This window comes from Arachis stenosperma, chromosome 3 (genome assembly GCF_014773155.1).
Source record: "Arachis stenosperma cultivar V10309 chromosome 3, arast.V10309.gnm1.PFL2, whole genome shotgun sequence".
NCBI lineage: Eukaryota > Viridiplantae > Streptophyta > Magnoliopsida > Fabales > Fabaceae > Arachis > Arachis stenosperma.
The window spans coordinates 119,250,106-119,272,668 of NC_080379.1; the positions used below are offsets into that span (position 1 = coordinate 119,250,106).

At 39.9% G+C, this 22,563-nt stretch overlaps 2 non-coding genes across 2 annotated transcripts; both read right to left on the minus strand.

The window, feature by feature from the left end:
• Nucleotides 1-82: 82 nt before the first annotated feature.
• On the minus strand, nucleotides 83-186 carry LOC130972156 (small nucleolar RNA R71). Its single transcript, XR_009083351.1, has one exon. It is a non-coding gene; the product is annotated as a small nucleolar RNA R71 (small nucleolar RNA).
• Nucleotides 187-13,050: 12,864 nt separating this feature from the next.
• Nucleotides 13,051-13,158, minus strand: LOC130972220 (small nucleolar RNA R71). The gene has a single exon (XR_009083413.1). It is a non-coding gene; the product is annotated as a small nucleolar RNA R71 (small nucleolar RNA).
• Between the last annotated feature and the right edge of the window lie 9,405 nt (nucleotides 13,159-22,563).

Sequence of the window (22,563 nt, forward strand, 5' to 3'; positions counted from 1 at the left end):
ACAACCTAAAGATAGCCTGGACTCCTGGGATAAGCTGGTCACGGCCTTCTTGGATAAATTCTTTCTTCCTCAAAAGCTGAGCAAGCTTAGAGTGGATGTTCAGACCTTCAAGCAAAAAGATGGTGAATCCCTCTATGAAGCTTGGGAAAGATACAAGCAGATGACCAAAAAGTGTCCTTCTGACATATTTTTAGAATGGACCATATTAGATATATTCTATTATGGTCTATCTAAGTTTTCCAAGATGTCATTGGACCACTCTGCAGGTGGATCCATTCACTTAAAGAAAACGCCTGCAGAAGCTCAAGAACTTACTGACATGGTTGCAAATAACCAATTCATGTACACTTCTGAGAGGAACTCCGTGAATAATGGGACGCTTCAGAGGAAGGGAGTTCTTGAAATTGATGCTCTGAATGCCATATTGGCTCAGAACAAAGTGTTGACTCAGCAAGTCAACATGATTTCTCAAAGTCTGAATGGATGGCAAAATGCATCCAACAGTACTAAAGAGGCAGCTTCTGAAGAAGCTTATGATCCTGAGAACCCTGCAATAGCAGAGGTAAATTACATGGGTGAACCTTATGGAAACACCTATAATTCATCATGGAGAAATCATCCAAATTTCTCATGGAAGGATCAACAAAAGCCTCAACAAGGCTTTAATAATGGTGGAAGAAACAGGCTAAGTAATAACAAGCCTTTTCCATCATTTTCTCAGTAACAGACAGAGAATTCTGAGCAGAGCCCCTCTAATTTAGCAAATTTAGTCTCTGATCTGTCTAAGGCCACTTTAAGTTTCATGAGTAAAACAAGGTCCTCCATTAGAAATTTGGAGGCACAAGTGGACCAGCTGAGTAAGAAAGTCACTGAAACTCCTCCCAGTACTCTCCCAAGTAATACAGAAGAAAATCCAAGAGGAGAGTGCAAGGCCATTGATGTAATCAATATGGCCGAATGCACAAGGGAAGAGAAGGACGAAAATCTTAGTGAAGAAGACCTCCTGGGACGTCTCTCAAACAAGAAGGAGTTCCCTATTGAAGACCTAAAGGAATCTGAGGCTCATATAGAGACCATAGAGATTCCATTAAATCTCCTTCTGTCATTCATGAGCTCTGAAGATTATTCTTCCTCTGAAGAGGATGAAGATGTAACTAGAGAGCAAGTTTCTCAATATCTAGAAGCCATCATGAAGCTAAATGCCAAGATATTTGGTAATGAGAGGAAGCATGAACAACTTCTCTCAATGTAGAGTCAAACAGAGCCCCCACAGTCAAACTCTAAGTTTGGTGTTGGGAGGCCACAACCAAACTCTAAGTTTGGTGTTGAACCCCCACATTCAAACTCTAAGTTTGGTGTTGGGAGGTCCCAACAATGCTCTGAACATCTGTGAAGCTCCATGAGAGCTCACTGTCAAGCTATTGACATTAAAGAAGTGCTTATTGGGAGGCAACCCAATTTTTATTTATCTAATTTTATTTTATTTTCATTGTTCTTTTATGTTTTATTAGGTTCATGATCATGTGGAGTCACAAAAAAATACTAAAATTAAAAACAGAATCAAAAACAGTAGAAGAAAAATCACACCCTGGAGGAAGAACTTACTGGCGTTTAAATGCCAGTAAGGTGCATCTGGCTGGCGTTCAACGCCAGAACAGAGCATGGATCTGGCGCTGAACGCCAGAACAGGCAACATCCTAGCATTTGAACGCCAGGAATATGCCCTGAGGAAAGCTGGTGCTGAACGCCAATAACAAGCATGGAACTGGCGTTCAACGCCAGAAACATGCTGCACATGGGCGTTAAACGCCCAGAATGTGCACCACTTCGGCGTTTAAATGCCATAATGGTATGCTAAGGCATTTTACATGCCTAATTAGTACAGGGATGTAAATCCTTGACACCTCAGGATTTGTGGACCCCACAGGATCATCTCAGGATCTGTGGACCCCACAGGATCCCCACCTACCTCACCCTCTCTCTCTCCATTCATGGTCATCCCTTCTGTTTTTCATTCACCACTCACATCTATCCACTCTTCCCCATACACTCCACCTACCTTCAAAATTTAAATTCTCTTTCCCACCCAATCCCACCCATATAGCCGAATACACACATCCCTCCATCTCTTCCATATATTCCTCTTATTCTTCATCTTTTCTTTCTTCTCTTGCTCTAGGGCGAGAAATTTTCTAAGTTTGGTGTGGTAAAAGCATAGCTTTTTGTTTTTCCATAACCATTGATGGCACCTAAGGTGGACTCATTCCTTGCTCTTATTTTTTTTCTGTTTTTCGATTTTTATGCTTCATGTTTATCTATATTTTGTGTCTCTACTTCATGATCATTAGTATTTAGTAACTATGTCTTAAGGCTATAAATAATTCCATGAATCCTTCACCTCTCTTAAATAAAAAATGTTTCTAATTCAAAAGAACAAAAAGTACATGAATTTTGAAATTATCCTTGAATTTAGTTTAATTATATTGATGTGGTGACAATACTTTTTGTCTTCTGAATGAATGCTTGAACAGTGCATATTTTTTATCTTGTTGTTTATGAATGTTAAAATTGTTGGCTCTTGAAAGAATGATGAACAAAGAGAAATGCTATTGATAATCTGAAAAATCATGAAATTAATTCTTGAAGCAAGAAAAAGCAGTGAATAGCAAAAGCTTGCGAAAAAAAAGAGGCGAAAAAAATTTAGAAAGAAAAAGAAAAAAAAGCAAGCAGAAAAAGCCAATAGCCCTTAAAACCAAAAGGCAAGGGTAAAAAGGATCTAAGGCTTTGAGCATCAATGGATAGGAGGGCCTAAGAAAATAAAATCCAGGCCTAAGCGGCTAAATCAAGCTGTCCCTAACCATGTGCTTGTGGCATGCAGGTCCAAGTGAAAAGCTTGAGACTGAGTGGTTAAAGTCGTGATCCAAAGAAAAAAGAGTGTGCTTAAGAGCTCTGGACATCTCTAACTGGGGACTCTAGCAAAGCTGAGTCACAATCTGAAAAGGTTCACCCAGTCATGTGTCTGTGGCATTTATGTATCCGGTGGTAATACTGGAAAACAAAGTGCTTAGGGCCACGGCCAAGACTCATAAAAGTAGTTGTGTTCAAGAATCAACATACTTAACTAGGAAAATCAATAACACTATCTGAAATTCTAAGTTCCTATAGAAGCCAATCATTCTAAACTTCAAAGGAAAAAGTGAGATGCCAAAACTGTTCAGAAGCAAAAAGCTACAAGTCCCGCTCATCTAATTAGAATTAATATTCATTGATATTTTGGAATTTATAGTATATTCTCTTCTTTTTATCCTAATTGATTTTCAGTTGCTTGGGGACAAGCAACAATTTAAGTTTGGTGTTGTGATGAGTGAATAATTTATACGTTTTTTAGCATTGTTTTTAGGTAGTTTTTAGTATGATCTAGTTACTTTTAGGGATGTTTTCATTAGTTTTTATGCTAAATTCACATTTCTGGACTTTACTATGAGTTTATGTATTTTTCTGTGATTTCAGGTATTTTCTGGCTGAAATTGAGGGACCTGAGCAAAACTCTGATAGGAGGCTGACAAAGGACTGCTGATGCTGTTGGAATATGACCTCCCTGCACTTGAAATGGATTTTATGGAGCTAAAGAACTCCAAATGGCGCGCTCTCAATGGTGTTGGAAAGTAGACATCCAGAGCTTTTCAGCAATATATAATAGTTCATACTTTATTCGTGATTAGATGACGTAAACTGGCGCTTAATGCTAGTTCCATGCTGCATTCTGGAGTCAAACGCCAGAAACACGTCACGAACCAGAGTTGAACGCCCAAAACACGTTACAACTTGGCGTTCAACTCCAAAAGAAGCCTCAGCTCGTGGATAGATCAAGCTCAGCCCAAGCACACACCAAGTGGGCCCCAGAAGTGGATTTATGCATCAATTACTTACTCCTGTAAACTCTAGTAGCTAGTTTAGTATAAATAGAATTTTTCACTAGTGTATTAATCATCTTTTGACTGTTGAATCTTTGATCATTCGGTCTTGTGACCACGTTTGGGGGCTGGCCATTTGGCCATGCCTGAACTTCTTTCACTTATGTATTTTCAACGGCGGAGTTTCTACACACCATAGATTAAGGGTGTGGAGCTCTGCTGTACCTCAAGTTTTAATGCAATTACTATTATTTTCTATCCAATTCGATTTATTCCTGTTCTAACATATTCGTTGCATTTCAACTTGATGAATGTGATGATCCGTGACACTCATCATCATTCTCACCTATGAACGCGCGTGATTGACAACCACTTCCGTTCTACCTTAGGCCGGGCGCATATCTCTTGGATTCCTTGATCAGAATCTTCGTGGTATAAGCTAGAATTGATGGTGGCATTCATGGGAATCCGGAAAGTCTAACCTTGTCTGTGGTATTTTGAGTAGGATTCCGGGATTGAATGACTGTGACGAGCTTCAAACTCCTGAAGGCTGGGCGTTAGTGACAGACGCAAAAGAATCACTGGATTCTATTCCAACCTGATTGAGAACCAACAGATGATTAGTCGTGCTGTGACAGAGCATTTGGACTTTTTTCACTGAAAGGATGGGATGTAGCCATTGACAACGGTGATGCCCTACATACAGCTTGCCATGGAAAGGAGTAAGAAGGATTGGATGAATGTAATAAGAAAGTAGAGATTCGGAAGGAACACAGCACCTCCATGCACCTATCTGAAATTCCCACCATTGGATTACATGAGTAACTTTTTCTTTATTTCCTGTTTATTTTATTTATCTTTTGATTATCTAATCCAATCATATTAGAATCAGCCTGACTGAGATTTACAAGATGACCATAGATTGCTTCATACCAACAATCTCCGTGGGATCGACCCTTACTCACGTAAGGTATTACTTGGACGACCCAGTGCACTTGCTGGTTAGTTGTGCGGAGTTGTGACTAAGTGTAATTCACATGTGAGAGCTACCAAACTATTGGAGCCATTGTTGATGATCACAAATCCGTGCACCACTAACCCTCCAGAACAGGAAGACCCATTGACTCAGCAACTACACACCCTTACCCAGCAAATATTGGAATTACAAGAGGCTTTGCGAGAAACTCACGCCTCTAATAGAAATGTAGAACCCCAGTTGAGTCAAACAAGGCAGCAGTTATCTAAGCAGATAACAGATGAATGCCAGGCTATTCAACTGAGGAGTGGGAAAACCTTAAGCACCCAACCTCAGCATAATAAGAACGAAAAGCCCATAGAGGATAACTCTGGGCGTTTAAATGCCCAGGGAGATATCCCTCTTGGTGTTGAACACCAGAAAAAGGTAGAAACTGGGCATTTAAATGCCTAGAAAGGTATCACTAGTGGTGTTGAACGCCAGGAAAAGGCAGATACTGGGTGTTCAAACGCCCAGGAAGGCACCCCTCTTGGCATTGAACGCCAGGAAAGGGTAGAGATTGGGTGTTCAAACGCCCAAGAGGGCAGCAACATGGGCGTTGAATGCCCATGCAAGGGAGGTCAGCCACTCACTGATAACAACCCTCCTAAGCAAGGTAGTAACTCCCATTCTAGCATACATGGCATTCGGCCTCCATCAGCCAAGGTTGATGATTATAAGGCTAAGATGCCATTTCTTCAAAAACTCTGTCAAGAGAAAACAGATAAACAGTTTGTCCACTTTGTAGAGTATCTCAGAACATTAGAGATCAAGATTCCTTTTGTAGAAGCTCTTGAACAGATACCTTCTTATGCTAAGTTCATGAAGGACATTTTGAGTCATAAGAAGGATTGGAGAGAGATAGAGACAGTAGCTCTTACTAAGGAGTGCAATGTAGTCATTCAGAGGAACCTTTCTCAGAAACTGCAGAGACACCCTAACACTCTTCTCAAAGATATAAAAGTGAATCCTAGAGAAGAATGTCTGGCCTTCACAGAAACCCTGATGTTCTCTGGGAAGGAGACCTTAAATGAAGGTGAGACAGTAGTTTTCACCAAGGAGGCCGAACCTCAGGAGCATGCTACGGAGGGACTTAAGGCAATCAAGGACCAGAAGGATCCTGAGAATGCCATTGAGCACGGCCTTACAAAGGAGAAGGAACCTCAAGTTGATTCTTCTCTGGGCATGCAAGAGGAGCTTGTGACTCCCACAGAGAACACCGTTGCAGAAGTGAAGGAGCCTCAAGAGCTACCTTTCCTTGGCATGCAGAAAGAACTAGCAGATGAGCAGTTGGCTCATTTACCAGCAGCCCTTAAGGAGCTTCAAGTCAATATCTCTTTTACAGAGGTATTGGAAAAGAAGAATCCCTACACGACCAATCTAAAATGTATTCTTTTTTAAAAAAAGAACCTAAGGGGAGATAAAATAGAGGTACTTACTGAGAAGTATAGTATCCTAAATTGGAATGAGCTGCCAAGGAAGATGCCAGAACCAGGGAGCTTTCGGATCCTATGGACTATTGGAAAGATCATTTTTGACAAAGTCCTGTATGATCTTGGCTTAAGTTTAAATCTGATACCTTCCACTAAGGCAGAGGTCGAATCTAAAGAGACTGGGAAGGCATTGAACACCAGTGAGAAAGCCCTCACTGGGTGTTCAACGCCCATCCTAGCAGCAGAGCTGGCATTGAACACCAGCCAGAGAGCACTGACTGGGCGTTCAACGCCCAAACAGACAGGAATTCTGGCACTGAACGCCAGTGAGGAACCCCTCACTGGTCGTCCAACGCCCACACAGTCAGAAAAGCTGGCATTGAATGCTAGCAAGGATACCCCTGCTGGGCGTTCAACGCCCAAAAGGATAGAGGAACTGGCATTTAACGTCAGTGAGGGTGCACAGCAAGGGTGCTCAACGCCCAAAGAGCTAGCAGAGTTGGCGTTGAACGCCTGATAAACCCCATTTGTAGGGTTTATCTTGTATTAATTTTTGGGTATTTTATCACCTTTTACCTACATTTATTCAATGAAATAACATGGTTTTGTATATTCTCCTTTAATTGTGCTTAAGAGTGAAAACATGCTTTTTAGGTCTTAAAATAAATAAATTTAATTCACCTTGATTCCATTAGATGCCTTGATATGTTTGTTAAGTGATTTAAGGTTTAGGAGGCAAATATTGGATCAAGGGAATGAAGAAAAAAAGCATGAAAAGTTGGAGAACTCATGAAGAAATGAAAGAACCGGAAAGCTGTCAAGCCGACCTCTTCGCACTTAAACGACCATAACTTGAGCTACAGAGGTCCAAATGATGCGGTTCTAGTTGGGTTGGAAAGCTAACATCTGGGGTTTCGAAACGATATAAGATTTGCTATGGTTGAACCACGCATGGTGATGCGTACGCGCATAGTACGCGCACGCGCCGTTGCTGCCACCTGGTTCACTTAAAGCAAAACGTGGCCAGCAAATTCTAAAGCCTTGTGGGCCCAATCCAACTCATTTCTGATGCTATTTAACCCAAGGAGTGAAGAGGGAAACACAAGTTAGTTACCATTAGTTTAGTTTAGCTTAGTTTAGTAGTTAGAGTTAGTTAGAGTTAGTTTCTAGGATTAGGATTAGGATTATGTTTAGTTCTTAGATCTAGATTTTAATTCACCTTCTTCTACTTCTATCTTCTTAATTCCTTGTTGTTAGATTCACCATTCTTCCATTCTTTTGTTGTAATTTCCTTTATGTTGTTCTTATGTTTTGTTGTAGATCTACTATTGTTCCTTCCATTTTCTTTCAATTCAATAAGAGGTAATTCATGTAGATCTTGTTTCCTTTAATTGTTGTTGTTAATTCTTTACATTTGATTGTTGTTAGAATTAATTCTTGTTGTTGATTTACTATGCTTTTCTTTTGTGCCTTTCAAGTGTTTGAGAAAATGCTTGGTTGGATTTTAGAGTAGAGTTTTATGTTCTTGGCTTGGAAAGGTAACTTAGGAACTCTTGAGTTACTAATGTCCAAGTAATTGATGATTGGGATCCATTGACTCTAGTTCTCACTAATTGAATTAGTGGAGAGTTAGGACTTATGGACTAGGATTGATATAGCTCATTTGACTTTCCTTTACTACTAGTTAGAGGATGATTTAATGAGATTAATCCTTGCTAATTCTCATATTGTGGTTAGTGATTAGGATAGAGATCCTTGACCACCAACCTTTGCCAAGACCTTTTTAGCCATTAGTTTACTTTCTTGCCATTTATCTTTCATGCCTCTTATCAAAACCCCAAAAATAATTCATAACCAATAACAAGACACTTTATTGTAATTCCTAGGGAGAACGACCCGAGGTTCAATACTTCGGTTTATAAACTTAGGGGTTTGTTTTAGTGACAAAAAATCTTTTGTATGAAAGGATTATTGTTGGTTTAGAAGCTATACTTTACAATGAGATTTCATTAGTGAAATTCTAAACCGTCAAAAATCTAATCAGCAAAATGGCGCCGTTGCCGGGGAGTTGCAATGGTGTTGTGTTATTGGTTATTGTATATATGTGAATATTGTGAATATGTTTGCTCTTTGCTTCTTTGTTAGTTTTTAGTGTGTTCTCTTTATTTGTTACTAATTTTTTGTTTTTGTTTTTTGCCTTCTCTTACTATCATGAATTCTCATTTTGGCTATGAGTGTGATTACAACTATATTGTAGGAAGTGGAGATTACAATGAAGAGATGTATCAAGGATGGGATAACCAAAGGTGGGAGGAGCCATATGCATATGATCAATTTTCATGGCAACAACCTCCACCAATGCACTATGAAGAAGAGCCATTCTATGATGCATACCAATCCAATAGCTATGGTGAATCTCCTTGTGACTTTCAAGAACCACCACCATATGCCTATGATCTATATCCTCAACATAACTCTCAACCATACTCACAATCCCCTTCTTACCAACCACCTTCATATGACCCTAATCTATATCCATCCTACCAACAACCATATGAGCCATATGAACCACATATAGAGCCACCACAATTCCAACATCAATATTTCCAAGAGCCACACCCTCCATATTATTACCAAGATGAACCACCCCCAATACATGAAAATTTTCAACCACAAGATGAATTCTACCTTCCACCACAACCTCATATGGAAGAATATTCATGTCCATCGATCCAAGACCCATATGATCCCTATCATGATATCCAAGCAGAACAAGAGTCAAGGGATTGTCTCAAGGAAGCATTGGATCAATTTCAAGCAACCATGGAGTGTGTTGTGCAACAAGTGGAAAGAGTGGAGAATATTGAACCACCACAACTCTACCAAGAAGAACCATCTTCTTACTATGAACCCTTTCTCCAAAATGATGAACCCTTCCACCAATCCCAATCTCTAATGGATGAAACCCTTGGTGTTCTTGTTCAAGGGCAAGAAGAGATGAAAAGGGATGTGCAAAATTTCATGGCCGCCTTGGATGCGGTAACAAATCAATTAGCCTCCCAATGCTTGAACACTCAAGGAACTCCCATGACTACATGTGGAGAATCAAATGAAGAACATAGCATGAAGGAGAGATTGGAAACTCTAGTGGGAAATTGATGAGCGGATAATTTGTACCCTTTTTGGCATTGTTTTTATTATGTTTTTGGTAGTTTTAGTTGAGTTCTTAGTATATTTTTATTAGTTTTTAGTTAAAATTCACTTTTCTGGACTTTACTATGAGTTTGTGTGTTTTTCTGTGATTTCAGGTATTTTCTGGCTGAAATTGAGGGACCTGAGCAAAAATCTGATTCAGAGACTGAAAAGGACTGCAGATGCTGTTGGATTCTGACCTCCCTGCACTAGAAGTGGATTTTTCGGAGCTACAGAAGCCCAATTGGCGCGCTCTCAACGGCGTTGGAAAGTAGACATCCTGGGCTTTCCAGCAATATATGATAGTCCATACTTTGCCCAAGATTTGATGGCCCAAACCGGCATTCAAAGTCACCCTCAGGAATTCCAGCGTTAAACGCCGGAACTGGCACAAGAATGGGAGTTAAACGCCCAAACTGGCACCAAAGCTGGCGTTTAACTCCAAGGAGAGTCTCTACACGAAAATGCTTCATTGCTCAGCCCAAGCACACACCAAGTGGGCCCGGAAGTGGATTTTTATGTCATTTACTCATCTTTGTACACCTTAGGCTACTAGTTTTCTATAAGTAGGACCTTTTACTATTGTATTTGACATCTTGGTAGCTATCTTTGAGTTTTATGCTATCTTAGATCATTGGGAGGCTGGCCTCATGGCCATGCCTAGACCTTGTTCTTATGTATTTTCAACGGTGGAGTTTCTACACACCATAGATTAAGGTGTGGAGCTCTGTTGTACCTCGAGTATTAATGCAATTACTATTGTTCTTCTATTCAATTCCGCTTGTTCTTTGTCCAAGATATCATTTGTTCTTCAACTTGATGAATGTGATGATCCGTGACACTCATCATCATTCTCACTCATGAACAAAGTGACTGACAACCACTCTTGTTCTACAAGCATACGAGGCTCTAGTGAATATCTCTTGGATTCCTGATACACGATGCATGGTTGATCGCCTGACAACCGAGTGCTCGCCTGACAAACGAGCCAGCCATTCCATGAGATCAGAGTCTTCGTGGTATAGGCGAGAACTGATGGCGGCATTCAAGAGAATCCGGAAGGTCTAACCTTGTCTGTGGTATTCTGAGTAGGATTCAATGATTGAATGACTGTGACGTGCTTCAAACTCCTAGCAGGCGGGGCGTTAGTGACAGACGCAAAAGAATCACTGGATTCTATTCCGGCCTGACCGAGAACCGACAGCTGATTAGCCATATGCTGTGACAGAGCATAGGAACATTTTCACTGAGAGGATGGGAGGTAGCCACTGACAACGGTGAAACCCTTGCATAAGCTTGCCATGGAAAGGAGTAAGAAGGATTGGATGAAGACAGTAGGAAAGCAGAGAGACGGAAGGGAAGGCATCTTCATACGCTTATCTGAAGCTCTCACCAATGATATACATAAGTATCTCTATCTTTATCTTTATGCTTTATTCATCATCTATACCCATTTGAGTCTGCCTGACTGAGATTTACAAGGTGACCATAGCTTGCTTCATACCAACAATCTCTGAGGGATCGACCCTTACTCGCGTAAGGTTTATTACTTGGACGACCCAGTACACTTGCTGGTTAGTTGTGCGAAGTTGTAGTGATCACAATTTCGCCCACCAAGTTTTTGGCGCCGTTGCCGGGGATTGTTCGAGTATGGACAACTGACGGTTCATCTTGTTGCTTAGATTAGGTATTTTTCAGAGTTCTTAAGAATGAATTCTAGTGTTTCAAGGTGATGTTCTTATTATCACCAAAGCTGATTGATTATCATCAATTTAGCTCTTGAATGCAATGTCCTGCTGAAGCTTGCCTATTCATGTCTAATTCCTTTAGACTGAAGCTTTAGACTAACATTGCATGATTCCTGGAATTCTCATTAAGAATTTTGATACCTTTATTTTCTTCTTCCACTTAATTTTCGAAAAATCCAAAAAAAAAAATTTTACAAAATCATAAAAAAACCCAAAAATATTTTATGTTTCTTGTTTGAGTCTAGTGTCTTATTTTAAGTTTGGTGTCTTGCATGCATTGTTTATTTGATCTTGGTTCTATTTTCAAGTCAATAGTACAGGGAACTGAAGATTCAGAACATGCAGCAGAGGAATTACACAGAAAAAGCTGGGCGTTCAAAACGCCCAGTGAAGAAGGACAGACTGGCGTTTAAACGCCAGCCAGGGTGCCTGGTTGGGCGTTTAACGCCCAAAAAGGTAGTGCATTGGGCGTTAAACGCCAGAATGTGCACCATTCTGGGCGTTTAACGCCAGGATGGCACAAGGGGAAGGAATTTGTTTTCAAAATCAATTTTTTTCAAGTTTTCAAAGTTTTTCAAAATCAAATCTTTTTCAAATCATATCTTTTCAATCAAATGTTTTCAAAATCAATTTCTTTCCTTTTTCAAAGATACTTACTAACAATTAATGATTTGATTGAACATTTTAAGTATGTTGCCTTTTCTGTTGAGAGAGGTTTAATGTTTGAATCATATCTTTTCTTGTTAGGCAAGTCATTAATTTTTAAAATCAAATCTTTTTAAAATTGTTTTCAAATCATATCATTTCAATCATATCTTTTTAAAAGCATAACTTTTCAATCATATATTTTTAATCACAGCTTTTTCAAAATAGTTTTCAAATCATATCTTTTTGATTTCTAGTTTCAAAAATCTTTTTCAAAAATTTCTTGATCTCTTTCTCACTCTTGATTTTCGAAAATCAATTAGAGTTTTTCAAAAATGTTTTCAAAATATTTCACTTGATTTTCGAAAATTTCTTCCTCTCTTCCCACATCCTTCTATTTATGGAGTACTACTCCTTCTAAATGCACAATTCGAACTCTATCTAATTAAGTTCGAATTCTTCTACCTCTTCTTTCTATTTTTCTGTTCCTCTGACACCTCAAGGAATCTCTATATTGTGACATAGAGGATTCCATATTTTCTTGTTCTCTTCTATTTCATATGAGCAGGAACAAAGACAAAGGCATTCTTGTTGAAGCTGACCCTGAACCTGAGAGGACCTTGAAGCGAAAGCTAAGAGAAGCTAAGGCACAACTCTCTGTAGAGGACCTAACCGAATTCTTTAAAGGAGAAGAAGATATGGCAGCCGAAAACAACAACAATGCCAACAATGCAAGGAAGGTGCTGGGTGACTTTACTGCACCTACTCCCGACTTCTATGGGAGAAGCATTTCTATCCCTGCCATTGGAGCAAACAACTTTGAGCTTAAGCCTCAATTAGTTTCTCTAATGCAACAGAATTGCAAGTTCCATGGACTTCCATTGGAAGATCCTCATCAGTTCTTAGCTGAATTCTTGCAAATCTGTGACACAGTCAAGACTAATGGGGTTGACCCTGAGGTCTACAGACTGATGCTATTCCCTTTTGCTGTAAGAGACAGAGCTAGAATATGGTTGAACTCTCAACCTAAAGAAAGCCTGGACTCTTGGGAAAAGCTAGTCAATGCCTTCTTGGCAAAGTTCTTTCCACCTCAAAAATTGAGTAAGCTTAGAGTGGAAGTCCAAACCTTCAGACAGAAGGATGGAGAATCCCTCTATGAAGCTTGGGAAAGATACAAACAATTAATCAGAAAGTGTCCCTCAGACATGCTTTCTGAATGGAGCATCATAGGTATTTTCTATGATGGTCTCTCTGAACTATCCAAGATGTCCTTGGATAGCTCTGCTGGAGGATCTCTTCATCTGAAGAAGACGCCTACAGAGGCTCAAGAACTAATTGAAATGGTTGCAAATAACCAATTCATGTACACTTCTGAAAGGAATCCTGTGAACAATGGGACTAATCAGAAGAAAGGAGTTCTTGAGATTGATACTCTGAATACCATATTGGCTCAGAATAAAATATTGACTCAACAAGTCAATTTGATTTCTCAAAGTCTGTCTGGAATGCAAAATGCACCAAGCAGTACTAAGGATGCTTCATCTAAAGAAGAAGCTTATGATCCTGGGAACCCTTCAATGGAAGAGGTGAATTACCTAGGAGAACCCTATGGAAACACCTATAATTCTTCATGGAGAAATCACCCAAATTTCTCATGGAAGAATCAAGAGAGACCTCAACAAGGTTTCAACAATAATGGTGAAAGAAACAGGTGTAGCAATGGCAAGCCTTTTCCATCATCTTCTCAGCAACAGACAGAGAATTCTAAGCAGAACCCCTCTGACTTAGCAACCATGGTCTCTGATCTAATCAAAACCACTCAAAGTTTCATGACTGAAACAAGGTCCTCCATTAGGAATTTGGAGGCACAAGTGGGACAGCTGAGCAAGAAAGTTACTGAACTCCCTCCTAGTACTCTCCCAAGTAATACAGAAGAAAATCCAAAAGGAGAGTGCAAAGCCATAACCATGGCCGAATCTGGAGAGGAAAGAGAGGAAGTGGACGCCACTGAGGAAGGCCTCAATGGGCGTGCACTAGCCTCCACAGAGTTCCCCAATGAGGAACCATGGGAATCTGAGGCTCAAAATGAGACCATAGAGATCCCACTGGATTTACTTCTGCCATTCATGAGCTCTGATGAGTATTCTTCCTCTGAAGAGGATGAGTATGTCACTAAAGAGCAAGTTGCTAAATACCTTGGAGCAATCATGAAGCTAAATGACAAGTTATTTGGAAATGAGACTTGGGAGGATGAACTCCCTTTGCTCACCAAAGAACTGGATGACTTGTCTAGGCAGAAATTACCTCAAAAGAAACAAGATCCTGGAAAGTTTTCAATACCTTGTACCATAGGCACCATGACCTTCAAGAAGGCTCTATATGACTTAGGGTCAAGTGTAAACCTCATGCCTCTCTCTGTAATGGAGAAGCTAAGGATCTTTGAGGTACAAGCTGCAAGAATCTCACTAGAGATGGCAGACAACTCAAGAAAACAAGCTCATGGACTTGTAGAGGATGTTTTGGTGAAGTATGAAGACCATTACATCCCTGCTGATTTCATAGTCCTAGAGACTGGAAAATGCATGGATGAATCTATCATCCTTGGCAGACCCTTCCTAGTCACAGCAAAGGCTGTGATTGATGTTGATGGAGGAGAACTGATCATTCAAGTGAATGAAAAATCCTATGTGTTTAAGGCTCAAGGATATCCCTCTGTCATCATGGAGAGGAAGCATGAAGAGCTTCTCTCAAATCAGAGACAAACAGAGCCCCCACAGTCAAACTCTAAGTTTGGTGTTGGGAGGCCACAACCAAACTCTAAGTTTGGTGTTGAACCCCCACATTCAAACTCTAAGTTTGGTGTTGGGAGGTTCCAACATTGCTCTGAGTATCTGTGAGGCTCCATGAGAGCCCTCTGTCAAGCTACTGACATTAAAGAAGCGCTTGTTGGGAGGCAACCCAATGTTATATTTTATCTATTTTCTTTTGTTATTTTATGTTTTTTATAGGTTGATGATCATAAGAAGACACAAAATCAATTGAAAAAGCAAAAACAGAATGAAAAACAGGAAGAAAATCAGCACACCCTGGAGGAAGAACCCACTGGCGTTTAAACGCCAGTGAGGCTAGCAATTGGGCGTTTAACGCCCAGTCTGGCACCATTCTGGGCGTTTAACGCCAGAAAGGGGCACCAGACTGGCATTAAATGCCAGAAAAGGGTAAGAACCTGGCGTTAAACGCCAGGAATGGGCACCAGCCCGGCGTTTAACGCCAGAAATGGCTCAAAACGTGATTTTGAGTGCCATTTGGTGCAGGGATGACTTTTCCTTGACACCACAGGATCTGTGGACCCCACAGGATCCCCACCAACCCCACCACTCTCTCTCTTCTTCACCCATTCCCCAATCACCTCAACTCCTCTTCCCCAAAAACCCTTCACCTATCAAATCCCATCTTTCTCTTCACCACTCACATCCATCCTTCATAAAACCCCTCCTCTCTTATATATACCCTTCTTCACTCCTTCATTTTCACACAACCTAAACACCACTTCTCCCCCTCTTTGGCCGAATACATAAGCCACACCCTTTTTCCTCATTTCTTTTTCTTCTACTCTCATCTTTCTTCTTTTGCTCGAGGACGAGCAAACCTTTTAAGTTTGGTGTGGTAAAAGCATTGTTTTTGTTTTTCCATAACCATTTATGGCATCCAAGGCCGGAGAAACCTCTAGAAAGAGGAAAGGGAAGGCAAAAGCTTCCACCTCCGAGTCATGGGAGATGGAGAGATTCATCTCAAGGGATGCACTTTCCTCCACAAGACTACTGGGAGCAAATTAACACCTCCCTAGGAGAATTGAGTTCCAACATGGGACAACTAAGGGTGGAGCACCAAGAACATGCCATCCTCCTCCATGAAATTAGAGAAGATCAAAGAATCATGAGAGATGAGCAACAAAGACAAGGAAGAGACATTGAGGAGCTCAAGCACTCCATAAGACCTTCAAGAGGAAGAACAAGCCGCCATCACTGAGGTGGACCCGTTCTTTAATCTCCTTGTTCTTTATTTTTCTGTTTTTCGAATTTCTATGCTTATGTTTATCTATGTTTGTGTCTTATGATCATTAGTGTCTTAGTGTCTATGCCTTAAAGTTATGAATGTCCTATGAATCCATCACCTTTCTTAAAAGAAAACTGTTTTTATCACAAAAGAACAAGAAGTACAGGATTTCGAATTCATCTTTAAAACCAGCTTAATTAGTTTGATGTGGTGGCAATACTTTTTGTTTTCTGAATGTATGCTTGAACAGTGCATATGTCTTTTGAATTTGTGGTTCATGAATGTTAAAATTGTTGGCTCTTGAAAGAATGATGAAAAAGGAGACATGTTACTGAGGATCTGAAAAATCATAAAAATGATTCTTGAAGCAAGAAAAAGCAGTGAATACAAAAAAAAAAAAGAGAAAGAGAGAGACGAAAAAAGAAAAGAAAGAGAAAAAGAAAGAAAAAAAATAAAGTTGTGATCCAAGGCAAAAAGAGTGTGCTTAAGAACCCTGGACACCTCTAATTGGGGACTCTAGCAAAGCTGAGTCACAATCTGAAAAGGTTCACCCAATTATGTGTCTGTGGCATGTATGTATCCGGTGGTAATACTGGAAGACAGAGTGCTTTGGGCCACGGCCAAGACTCATAAAGTAGCTGTGTTCAAGAATCATCATACTTAACTAGGAGAATCAATAACACTATCTGGATTCTGAGTTCCTAAAGAAGCCAATCATTCTGAATTTCAAAGGATAAAGTGAGATGCCAAAACTGTTCGGAGGCAAAAAGCTACTAGTCCCGCTCATCTAATTTGGAGCTAAGTTTCATTGATAATTTAGAGTCTATAGTATATTCTCTTCTTTTTATCTTGTTGATTTTCAGTTGCTTGGGGACAAGCAACAATTTAAGTTTGGTGTTGTGATGAGCGGATAATTTGTACCCTTTTTGGCATTGTTTTTAGTATGTTTTTGGTAGTTTTAGTTGAGTTCTTAGTATATTTTTATTAGTTTTTAGTTAAAATTCACTTTTCTGGACTTTACTATGAGTTTGTGTGTTTTTCTGTGATTTCAGGTATTTTCTGGCTGAAATTGAGGGACCTGAGCAAAAATCTGATTCAGAGACTGAAAAGGACTGCAGATGCTGTTGGATTCTGACCTCCCTGCACTCGAAGTGGATTTTCTGGAGCTACAGAAGCCCAATTGGCGCGCTTTTAACGGCGTTGGAAAGTAGACATCCTGGGCTTTCCAGCAATATATGATAGTCCATACTTTGCCCAAGATTTGATGGCCCAAACCGGCATTCAAAGTCACCCTCAGGAATTCCAGCGTTAAACGCCGGAACTGGTACAAGAATGGGAGTTAAACGCCCAAACTGGCACCAAAGCTGGCGTTTAACTCCAAGGAGAATCTCTAAACGAAAATGCTTCATTGCTCAGCCCAAGCACACACCAAGTGGGCCCGGAAGTGGATTTTTATGTCATTTACTCATCTTTGTACACCTTAGGCTACTAGTTTTCTATAAGTAGGACCTTTTACTATTGTATTTGACATCTTGGTAGCTATCTTTGAGTTTTATGCTATCTTAGATCATTGGAAGGCTGGCCTCACGGCCATGCCTAGACCTTGTTCTTATGTATTTTCAACGGTGGAGTTTCTACACACCATAGATTAAGGTGTGGAGCTCTGTTGTACCTCGAGTATTAATGCAATTACTATTGTTCTTCTATTCAATTCCGCTTGTTCTTTGTCCAAGATATCATTTGTTCTTCAACTTGATGAATGTGATGATCCGTGACACTCATCATCATTCTCACTCATGAACAAAGTGATTGACAACCACTCTTGTTCTACAAGCATACGAGGCTCTAGTGAATATCTCTTGGATTCCTGATACACGATGCATGGTTGATCGCCTGACAACCGAGTGCTCGCCTGACAAACGAGCCAGCCATTCCGTGAGATCAGAGTCTTCGTGGTATAGGCGAGAACTGATGGCGGCATTCAAGAGAATCCGGAAGGTCTAACCTTGTCTGTGGTATTCTGAGTAGGATTCAATGATTGAATGACTGTGACGTGCTTCAAACTCCTAGCAGGCGGGGCGTTAATGACAGACGCAAAAGAATCACTGGATTCTATTCCGGCCTGACCGAGAACCGACAGCTGATTAGCCATATGCTGTGACAGAGCATAGGAACATTTTCACTGAGAGGATGGGAGGTAGCCACTGACAACGGTGAAACCCTTGCATAAGCTTGTCATGGAAAGGAGTAAGAAGGATTGGATGAAGACAGTAGGAAAGCAGAGAGACGGAAGGGAAGGCATCTTCATACGCTTATCTGAAGCTCTCACCAATGATATACATAAGTATCTCTATCTTTATCTTTATGCTTTATTCATCATCTATACCCATTTGAGTCTGCCTGACTGAGATTTACAAGGTGACCATAGCTTGCTTCATACCAACAATCTCTGAGGGATCGACCCTTACTCGCGTAAGGTTTATTACTTGGACGACCCAGTACACTTGCTGGTTAGTTGTGCGAAGTTGTAGTGATCACAATTTCGCCCATCAGAAATGAGGGAAGTTGCTTTGTATTGGAACAATTGGAGGAAGCTTTAATTGTTGAAGACAAGGAAGAAGTGGTAGAAGACTTAGGAGATGCGGAGCCTCCATGGGAACATAGAGTTGAAGAAAACCCCTCCAAGATTATTGAAATTGATGCTAGGGAGGAAAATGCACACCTTCCAAGGCATATTCCATATGAAGACTTGGATGTGATAGAGAAAGAATTGAGTTCCCTTGGTGATGAAGATCAAGCATCAAGTCTTAGTGGTGAAGAATCCTTTGAGTATGAAGAACCTTCTCCGGTTGGATTTGAAAGTGTTGAGGAGGTAAATTTTTCTCACCCTCCCTATTATGAGTTGAGTAAGGGAAAATGTTTAGATAAAATTGTTGAACAAAGGATTGAGATTAAGAGATCTTGTGAAGAGGTGGAAGTCCCTAGAAATAGAAGAACGAGGGTTGGTTATGCTTTGTCAAGATCATTGGAAGCATCTTTGCCTAGATTGCCACCTACACCTTCATTTGAGTGGGTGAAATTCATTTCTATTAGCTTTATTATTCCACTTGAATATGGTTTGCTTGAAATGGACGGCCAACTTAGGGAAGTTTATGGGATGAAGCGTAAGCGGAAAAGGTTTTGTGGTGGGCGTTGCAAATCAAGGCTCATTATGGTTGATGCATCAAACATGAGATATAAAGGTTGGAATAGTGCTCAAATAGATGGGTCTAGGTGGATTGTTGGCCACTATATAGAGAATTCACCTTACTCACCACCCGGTTGGGCTAATAATGATGATCAACTTCTAGAAGGGTGTGAAAATAAAGTGTGGGACCCCGGATCACAAGAAGAGGATCAACTTTGGGAGTCCCAAGCTTGTGAAGAACTCCACCAACACTTGGCTCAATTCATAAGAAATCTTGGGGCACAATGGAGAACCAAGCATTGGTGGGAGTTCTAAGATGAATTCAAGCACAAGCCACCTTGAGAGGAGCTCCCTATAAGTCCAACTTAAGGACAATAAACAAAAGTGTTAGGTGGGAGACACCCCACCATGGTAAATTCTTTTAATTTTCTCTTTTGTAAATATTTAGTAGAATTAGTCTAATTTCATATTTTGTTTAGTTAGTTGAGTATATTTGGTAGTTTAGTATGTTAAATAAGGTTTTATGTTGTTTTGGTAGCTGTTTGGAGGTTTGGAATGCTTGGATTGGTGCAAAAACATAGCAAAAATTTTTTGAAAAACAAAGCACCATCCACGCGTACGCGCACTATATGCGTACGCGTGCATCAAGCGTTTTCGACCATCCACGCGAGCGCGCCATGCGTGCGTACGCGTGGATTGAGAAGTTCCACATTCCATACATTTTTCAGAGAGTTATGCCTACGCCGCGACAACGTTGTGCCTTTGGCACAACCCCACTCGCGCGCACGCGCACATGACGCGTACGCGTCACTCTCGAAATAAGCCATCCGCGCGCGCGCTCCATGCGTGCGTACACGCGGATTTCCTTCCTTTACCACATTTCTTTTCTTCTCCTCTTTCCATTTCTTTCCTCCTCCTTTCTTCTTTCCCTCTCCTACCCCTCATCCAACACTCCCAAACACCATTGATAACCATTTATTTTAGTTAGTTAATTAGTTAGTCAATTAGTTAATTCGTTAGTTTTAGTTTAGTTTTCATTTTATTTTCTCTCTTTTCATCATAAGTGTTGGATTTTTGACTTTGTTTACTATACATTGCTACCCCTTATTGCCTAAATGCTATTTTAGCATGAATGTTTTTAGATAATCTTTGTTGGATTCTATGATTGAGGTTATATTTTGCTACTTAGTTTTGAGTTTTTTATGCTTACCTTTTGAAAAATACCAAGTGATGAGAATTGCCTTTGAGTCTGTAACTCTTTTGAATTGCATGTTGTAGCTAGCCACCATGTGATTTGAACTCTCTCTTTGAGTGGGCAATCTCTTGAGGGATGATGTTGTGCATTTACCTTAATGCATTATATTTTATGATCATATGCATCCATATGTGTTTGACTTGAATGCTTTCATGCTTCTTTAATGCTTGTTTTACCTTACAAGTTTACTTGAAGCATCTCAAGCACACTAGGATAAGTGAAGTGCATGCTTCTTTTGTGACATCGCCCTTTTATGCTAATGTGTGTTCTAAACCGCGCAATTTAGAATTCACACACTTATTTGTCATTAATGTCACACTAATTCACTCACTCAATTCTAGTGATTAGTACCTCATTCCAACAATTATGCTTCCTTGCTTTTGTTTTCTCATCTTATGGTGTTATATTTTTGTTTGTCATAAATGATTCACCACAAGCAAACATGGAAACGGAAGCAAGACTAAGAACACGTAGCAATCCGGAGAGTCGCCGTACCCCCTTGCTCATCTTTGAGTGCACCGAGGACGGTGCAAACTTTTAAGTGTGGGAAGGTCGTCTGACCTGTCGGCGATTTTGGGTGACAAATTTCTAATCCTAACACTTTTGCATTTCATTCTAGGATTTTATGGTTTTTTACTTGCATTTTCTTAATTTTGCATATATAGACAAAATAAGCTTAGTCAAAATAATAAAAATTTTCAAGATTTCTATCTATAGGGCACCAATTGATTTGAGTGAAAACTTTTCATAGAACTTGCTTGAATTATATATGTTATGGATCATGTTTTGAGCTAAGAACACAAGCAAGTGAGATTTGAGCCTAATGGTGTGGTTACATCTTATAACCACTTATTTTCCTTCTTGTGTGCATTATTCTCTTTCTATGATTGTGATCTTTGATTTGTTTAATTCTCTATTTCCATTATTTTGTGCATACATGCATTTATATGATTGAGGCCATCATTTCATTAGCTCACTTACCCAAATAGCCTTACCTTTTATCTTCCATTGTTAGCCAATTTGTGCCTACGATTAACCCACTTGTTCTTAATTTAGCACATTACAAGCCTTAAAGCGAAAAACAATAAATGTCCTTAATTTGGATCTTTGATTGGCTTAGGCTAGTGTGTGTGAGTACCATTCAAGTGTGGGAATCTTAGGACATTGGGGGAATAAAAAGGTAGTTTTGTATTGCTATTGAAAATATTGGGAATTGGGTACATACCCATGTATTACTCAAATGTAAAACCTTATGCATTGATGCTCTTGTATATAAAAAAAATAAGAAAAAGAAAAAAAAAAGAAAAAAAATGATATGGAAAAGAAAAAAATATAGAAAAAGAAAGAAAAAAGAAGAAAAAAGAAAGAAATAAAAAGGGGATAAAATGCCCCAAAGCAAAGTGTAGCTCAACAAAATCAATGCATAAGTGTTGTGAAATGAAAAGGTGGTGGACGAAATTGTGATTCATTTGTTATTGTATTTTGTAAAATTCATTGCTTTTTCTTTCCCTGGCAATGGCGCCAAAAACATGATGCCAATACCATGGTTCACAACTATGTGTGGTCACAACTCCGTTCAACTTAACCAGCAAGTGTACTGGGTCATCCAAGTAATACCTTACGTGAGTAAGGGTCGATCCCACAGAGATTGTTGGTATGAAGCAAGCTATGGTCGTCTTATAAATCTCAGTCAGGCGGATAATAATTGATTATGGATAAGTTCGAAAATTATTAATAAACAGAAAATAAAATAGGATAGAAATACTTATGTAAATCAATAGTGGGAATTTCAGATAGGCGTATGGAGATGCTGTGCTCCTCTTGAATCTTTACTTTCTTATTACATTCATCCAATCCTTCTTACTCCTTTCCATGGCAAGCTATATGTAGGGCATCACCGTTGTCAATGGCTACATCCCATTCTCTCAGTGAAAATGGTCCTATGCTCTGTCACAGCACGGCTAATCATCTGTCGGTTCTCAATCAGGTTAGAATAGAATCCCTTGATTCTTTTGCGTCTGTCACTAACGCACAGCCTTTAGGAGTTCGAAGCTTGTCACAGTCATTCAGTCATTCAATCCCGGAATCCTACTCGGAATACCACAGACAAGGTTAGAC